The following is a 7,265-nucleotide window of genomic DNA, read 5'->3' on the forward strand; positions in this document are numbered from 1 at the left end:
GATTTGCCTGCTGAAATTTAAACTTTGTGAACTTCCTAAATAAGGAAAACTAAAAAAAAAAAGGCAAAAAAGGAAGTTAACTGTTGTCAGTGATATGCTTTAGAAAATGCAGAATGGTATGTGTTAGGTGGGCTGGTGAGGATTTAGGAGCAAACCAAGACTTGACAAACAGGATGAGGATATTGGTTACAGACCAGTTTGTCCCGTTTCCCAAAGAACCTGGTCCCAAGGGACCTGCAAAGAGTGTATGAGTCAGAGGGTTCACGAAAACAGTAACCTGTTTGATGGGCCTTACATGTTTGCTAATGAGGCAGCCATGGAGTCCTCAGGACAAGGTGGCTCTCAGGAAGGCACGAGAGGGATGTTCCTGGAGGATATTCAGGTATCAGATGCCTGCCATTTTCTGGTAGAGTGGATCACAGAGAGATGAATCCCTGTAGATGACCACAGCTCTCTTCTGTGCATTTCCAGGGCGCAGCTCCAGGATTAGCATGGATCATATTTGGTGAACTCTGGATTTATTTTTCGTGTGTGTGTGTGTCTGGCTACTTTTTCAACAGTTGAAAATAATAATGATATACTGCTCTTTATGAGGACTTAATACAATAACTATACCTATAACCCAAGGATAGTCATTTAGGCTGGTGCTTGACATGTACCCAAGAACACCACAGAGACTTCAAACTGTCTTGACATGTCTTCACTGAACTTTTTGCACATTCTGAGTTATCTCACTTAAGACATCCTTAGCATCTGAAAAAGATGAGATAATAATTTAATATAACCTGAAATGCTCCCTCTTGTTTTCTGTTTATGCATTTCAAGCCAAGTTTTACTTTTTTTTTTTTTTTTTTTTTTTGTGAAACAGACTGGATTTTACTTGGTTCTGTTGATATCAAATGCCCTAGAAAAGAATGGAAGTTTGGAAGATAAAGTTAATTTGTATATTTATAAGTTGGTTAAAGTGAGCACAGAAAAAGCCTGGTTTGACTTTTGTAATTTCATGCCTAATAATGTGCTTAGCAACATACTAAACAGAAACACTATCTAATAATTAAGAAATGGGATGTCTCAGTCTAGCACAAAGGCTTTAGAAAGAATGATAAGTTGGCCAACCAACTAGCCATGAAGAACTGTTGAAGGAGAAGAGAAGGCTCCGAGGTGACCTTATTGTGGCCTTCCAGTATCTTCGGGGGGCCTACAAGAAAGCTGGGGAGGGACTTTTTAGGCTATCGGGTAACAACTGGACTAGGGGGAATGGGGCAAAGCTGGAAGTGGGCAGATTCAGGCTGGATGTGAGGAAGAAGTTCTTCACCATGAGAGTGGTGAGACCCTGGAATGGGTTGCCCAGGGAGGTGGTTGAGGCCCCATCCCTGGGGGTCTTTAAGGCCAGGCTGGATGAGGCTCTGGGCAGCCTGATCTAATGTGAGGTGTCCCTGCTCATGGCAGAGAGACTAGAACTGAGTGATCCTTGTGGTCCCTTCCAACCCTGACAGATTCTGATCTGTTTTAGCAGGGGACTTTAGAGCCCTAATGGCTTAATGGTTGGACTTGATGATCTTGGAGGTCCCTTCCAACCTAAAGGATTCTATGATTCAAATCAAAGTGAAATTGAGTGAAAGGTAATTCTGGCAGGGGGAGATCATGGCCACTGACTCATGGACCACCGATTATAATTATACCACCTCCTCAAAAGAACAAGGAAATTAACAGCTAAGGAATTGGACAGAGCATGCGTGGTGAGATACATAGCAATCAAGGATATTTTAAGCAATCATGTAGGTGAATAACAATACATATGTATTAGAAAGATGAGTATAATTAAAACTTTATGTATAAATAACTTGTGATATATGATGTTGGTGTGCTGCTTTTGACCTGCTACCCATGACAGTGCTTTCATCAGAATAAAGAAAATACCTCCACCACAAGGTGTGTATGTGTGATTAGCAGTTGCATGCCATGTGATGGACCTAGTTTTGGAAAAACACTGTCAGAAGTTATGATTTGATATATGCATCCCTAAGGTTTGTGAAACCAGGTCCAAAGACACTTTGGACAGACATTTCTCTCTACTTACACGCAGCAACAGAGGAACTGTAGTTGTTGAGCATCCACATCATGAGTATGTGTGCATTTTACCATTAAAACAACTCTCAGTAGAGAGGAACTCATACCTTGAGCATACCTCAGAAAGAAAACCTTACAATGATCCTTTGATAGAATAATTTCCATTGAACATCCCACTGGGGATACTTGTAGAAGAGTGATGGCATTTTAGTGAGGGGCAAAAAGTGAGCTGGATAAGTACTGCCGTGGTGGAGAAAGCTGGAGTGGAGAGTATTTCATGGAATTGTTCAAAGCTTTTGGGTGGGAAACACTGAGAGTGCGAACTTAGGCACCCACTGTACTGAGCTGGAAGGGAGGGCTGGTACAACTGGGACCTACAAGCTGTCACCACCAGAGAGAAGATTCTCAGCCCCAAGGCTGAGATAGCAGTGATATATTGGTCAGACCAATACACTTTGCTGTGCAGCCCTAGCAGCCTCTAAGGAGCCTGGGCGTTTTTTTCTCTGCAGGCCCCACACTGACCAGAAGGAAGCCTCAGGCATGTGAAGCCTGAAAAGGTCCTACTGTAGAACTGCACTTGGCCCCTTTCTTTGACAGGACACATCAAAGGGCCTGGTTAGTGAAAGCATATTTTCCCTCCTTTGTTCTCCTGTAACCGTGCTCTGATTTTCTGCTCTGACCAGCCCCCCCAGGAGGGCCACTTAAACATCCTGCAGCAGCTCCTTCGCTAAGAGCCTCAACAGGCCCCATTAAAACTCCAGGAAACTTTACTCCCATGACTGTACTTCACACTGTGCAATTTTTACCCAAGGGCTTGGTAGACTGAGTAAACTAACAAGTTTTTTTCTTGCTGCTAATTCTCTATACATTCATTAGGTGGCTAATAGGAGCAACAGTCTTTGAGAAAGAGTTTTGCTAGACTTCAAGTTTTTAATGAGAATATGATACAGCAGGGGATTTCTTGTTTCTTATCAAGTCTGATGATGTAAACTGTATTATAAATAATAAACATAATTTTCCAGTAGGGACTGATTCTATCAGAGAAAAATGATCCAAGTTATTTTTGTGGTCAGATGTCTTGTGGACTGCGTCATTGGCTGTTTCTCTCAGGAGTCATGAAGGGCAAAGCTGTCCATGGTAAAATCTTCCCTCTCACCATCTTCAGAAACAACCCTGTAAAAACTCCAATTCCCTCTGTAAAGTGCTTGTAAAATTACCTGCACACTCAGTTAGGATGAAAAATACATTTATGTACCAAAATTCACGATGTATATAAAAGTATTCAAAAAACAACATTTTATAACATTTTGAAGATGGGTTCTCAAACTCATTTGCTTGACTATAAGATACACCAACACAAACAACTCTGGCCACATTGCTAGAGACAGGCATAAGATCAGCAGACACACAGTCTGATACATAAATGCAAGAACAGTAAAATAAAAGAAGATCAAATATCAGACGTGGAGATTAGTGATAGTACTTGTCCAAGCATTAAACAGAGAAATATTAAGTAGGGCAAACATCAAACTAATAGAAAAAATATTTGATGGGTAGACCAGAAGGCAAACAATTCTTTGTATAAGTGGAGAAAAAGGCAGAAAAAAATTTAGTGGATAGTGAGCTAGCTAAATTACTAAGAACACAAATAAGTGTCTTGCATGGAGGCTTTTCTTTCAACAAATAAAAAATATAATTATAGAAGCATAGGGAATATTTGTCAGACTTCAGTCAATTTTTTAAAAAAAATATTGGTAACTAAATTAATGGAGTAATATTCAGGAAAAATGTTGATATTTACCAGGTGGGTATTTTTAATTCTCAGACAATAACTTTTCCTTTAGAAATTGGTCAATATATATATTTAAAATAAAACATTCATTTTCAGGCATTGAGCAGATATGAACAAGCTAAAACATTCTGCTTCAGCACGAGTGACAGCAACTAACCATAGCCCAAAATTAAAAGGGGGAGTGATCTCACCTGTCAAGAAACACAGAAACAGGTGGATAAACTAGATAACCACTTACAGTCACTGTCATGCTGCTTTCTCTATCCCATAGCAGTGAACTTTTGTGAGCTTGCAGTATAGCTAGTTGAAAAAGATTTTTTTCCAGGCAGGCTGAATTATTTTTTTCTTTCCTATGTTCTTCCTCCAGCCTGAAGATGAATGTAACAATTAAAGGACTTGCCTGCAGAGGGAGGAGAATTCAATGGGATAAGTTCAGTTTCTTTGTTTGTTTTTGTTTTGAGGGGAAGGCTGTATCAACAAGCACCAACAAACAGCAGTTTTACTGTATTCTGGATTTCCCAGTAAGATATTTCATAGGTGTTCATGTCTCAGAAGGAAAGCCTTCATGCTCTCCCAAGGAATAATCTACACTAACCTTGTTTGTAGGAAACTAACTGCAAGCTGAGATCATAGATATATGTATGAAGTTATAGAAATTATCCTTAGATAATCCATAGAAGAAAACTTCTCTGACCTAACTTTTACTTGCTTTCAGGCTAGAAGCTTGGTCTCAGCTCCACACTCCATCTGCAGTTGATGAAGGATAAGCATACCTGCAATTTACCTCATCACATCCTCAGAGAGCTGTCAAACCAATAGGATGAATCTTCTTCAAAGAGAATTAAAAAAAAATTTCTCAGACCTTCATTTAACATATATAGAGAGAAATAAAAAGAGTTTTTTTTTTTTGGTAGTGATTCAGTCAGCAGAACTCCACTGATAATCACCAGAAACAGAAACTTCTGGAAGACTCAGCTGATTGTACTTTGCTGCATCAGGATGAGATCATACTACTTTTTTCTGGGTGTTGCTTTTCCATTCAGAAGGCCCAAAATAGAATGAATGGTGGAATAGAGCTTTTCGGAGTCATTATTTTGTACCTACTGTGTTGCTGAGGGTATGTGTTTCATTCCCAAGGCTATAGGAGGGGTTGAATGCAGGTGTTAGAAAACAAAGGAGAGTTTAAATGCTTCTGGAAGACTGTTTTGGTGAAAGAAGCCAAACCTTGCCTTTACCTAAGGTTGAAGCCCATTACCTAGGTCCCTTTTTTATAGATGGCACCTCTGGAAAGGGATTACTCCACTTTTGGACATTTATCTCTTTTGGCATGAAGACCCCTGATGGGATCCTCCCTGGCTTGAGGCTCAACTAACTGGACAGAATGTGGAAAGCTGCTAGATGAGACATGACACACTGCTGGACATGGTGGATACCAAGAGCTAAGGAGCTCTGTGAGGGGTAGCTGGGGTTCACAGGTGGGTAAGGGGGAGTGATGTGAAAAATAGCTATATTTCACAGATTAAAAAAAAAAAAAAAGGAGTTTGGGGACATTTCAGGGCATGGAGTAGGATGATGGTAGGGAGGCTCAGCAGAGGGCTCTGGACAGGTTGTAATGATGGACTGAGGTCAGTTGTCTGAGGCTTAACAAAGCCAAGTGCCGAGTCCTGCACTTTTGTCCCAAGAACCACAGGCAACGCTCCAGGATTGGGGAAGAGTGGCTGGAAAGCTGCCAGGCAGAAAAGGACCTGGTGTTCTGTTGGGCAGTCAGCTGAAGATGAACCAGAGTGTCCCCAGGTAGCTAAGCTGGCCACAGGATCCTGGCCCACATAAGAACCGTGTGTCCAGCAGGAGCAGGGAAGTGATTGTATCCCTGTACTTGTCACTGGGGAGGCTACAGGTTGAGCACTGAGTACTTGAGTCACCATACATGGAGGCATTCAAAAAATGTGTAGATGTGGTACTGCAGGACATGGTTTAGTGGTCATGATAGTGCTGGGTTGATGGTTGAACTTAGAGGTCTTTTCCAACTTTAATGACTCTGTGATTCTATGACAGCACATAGGCAACCACAATAAGTGATTGCATGGAACCGTGTATGTAAGACTTATGTAACAGTCATACCAAGAAAGACCAAATCTGGGTGCAGGTATAGCAAAACTGGGACAGACGGAAAAAATTATTAAAAGAAGCTGAGTTTCTCTTGGGTGGAGACAGGGGCAGAGGAAGAGAGCTGGAGCAGAGTGGAGCAAGAGTGGCAAACAGGAGGGGACGGGGACAAAATGGGGCAGGTCAGGTGCAAAAGAGCTGCTGGTGAGTAAGCTTCTGTGGCCAAGACTTGTGCCTGATCACCAAAACATGACTTGCCTTACTGAGCTCTGTTCCTACTCTTTTCTGTATTGGTGTCCTGCGTATGACATTGGGAGAGGGTGTGTGATCTGCTGGTGAGCTTCAAGTTGGACTAGCCCATGGGTAGTAGGAGACCAGCACCCGGAATTAGCCCCACTTAAAGATGGAGTGGTCCAGGGCCTGGCCGTGGATCCTGGAAGGTAAAGGAGAAAAGCAGCAGGCTTGCCTTCAGTAAAACAAAGGGACAGTTCTCCTAGGTGTTGACGTTCACTGGATTACTCTTTTCTTAACACAATCTCCACAGAGAATAAATTAACTTTTGGAGGTGTTCATCCCCAGTGACTACACAGGAAACTAATAAAGACTTGACCATCTCTGCTGGAAACATCAGATGTTAGATGTGATGACCTAAGCAAGTGGTTTCATCAGGCCAGTGTCACTGCAAGAAAGATTGATCCAGAGGGATGAAATCAGAAAAGAAATGGTTACATCCATCAAGAAAATGGATGTTGTCATTACCATTATACCTAAAAGTAATCCAGACATATTGTAGTGCTCCATAGCAGGGCAGCCAAATCCCACTTTCAGCCCCGGCCCCGTGCCCAGCCTGGCCCTGCTGCTACAGGTCAGCCTGGCAGCAAATAACCCCCCAGCTGGTCCGGATCTCTGCCTGACTACAGCTCCTGCCCGACTGCAGAGGAAAACCAACCCTAGCCTAGCCAAAGGAGGACACCCTTTTTGGAAGCTGAGGTCACCATGTTTAGTAGTCTTGAGGAAAGTATTTAACACAGTCAGGGGTAAGTAAGGTGGACAGAAGAGTTGCAATCAGCTCCAGGCACTTGATCTAGTTGTCTGAACATATGCATTTGATGCCATTTAAAGATGATCTTTCACAACCAAGCCCCTTGCTATGTTCTTATCAAGAAGTCTGTAGATATGTTCAATGACCAACAAGACATGCATGTCATTTTGAAATGAATGTGGAGGAGTAGCTAGATATATCCATACATGTAAGTATATCAATCTAGGCATGCTAAGCCACACTGCTAAATCTAGT

The sequence above is a fragment of the Merops nubicus genome, unplaced genomic scaffold (assembly GCF_000691845.1).
Source record: "Merops nubicus isolate BGI_N331 unplaced genomic scaffold, ASM69184v1 scaffold17002, whole genome shotgun sequence".
Taxonomy (NCBI): Eukaryota; Metazoa; Chordata; class Aves; order Coraciiformes; family Meropidae; genus Merops; species Merops nubicus.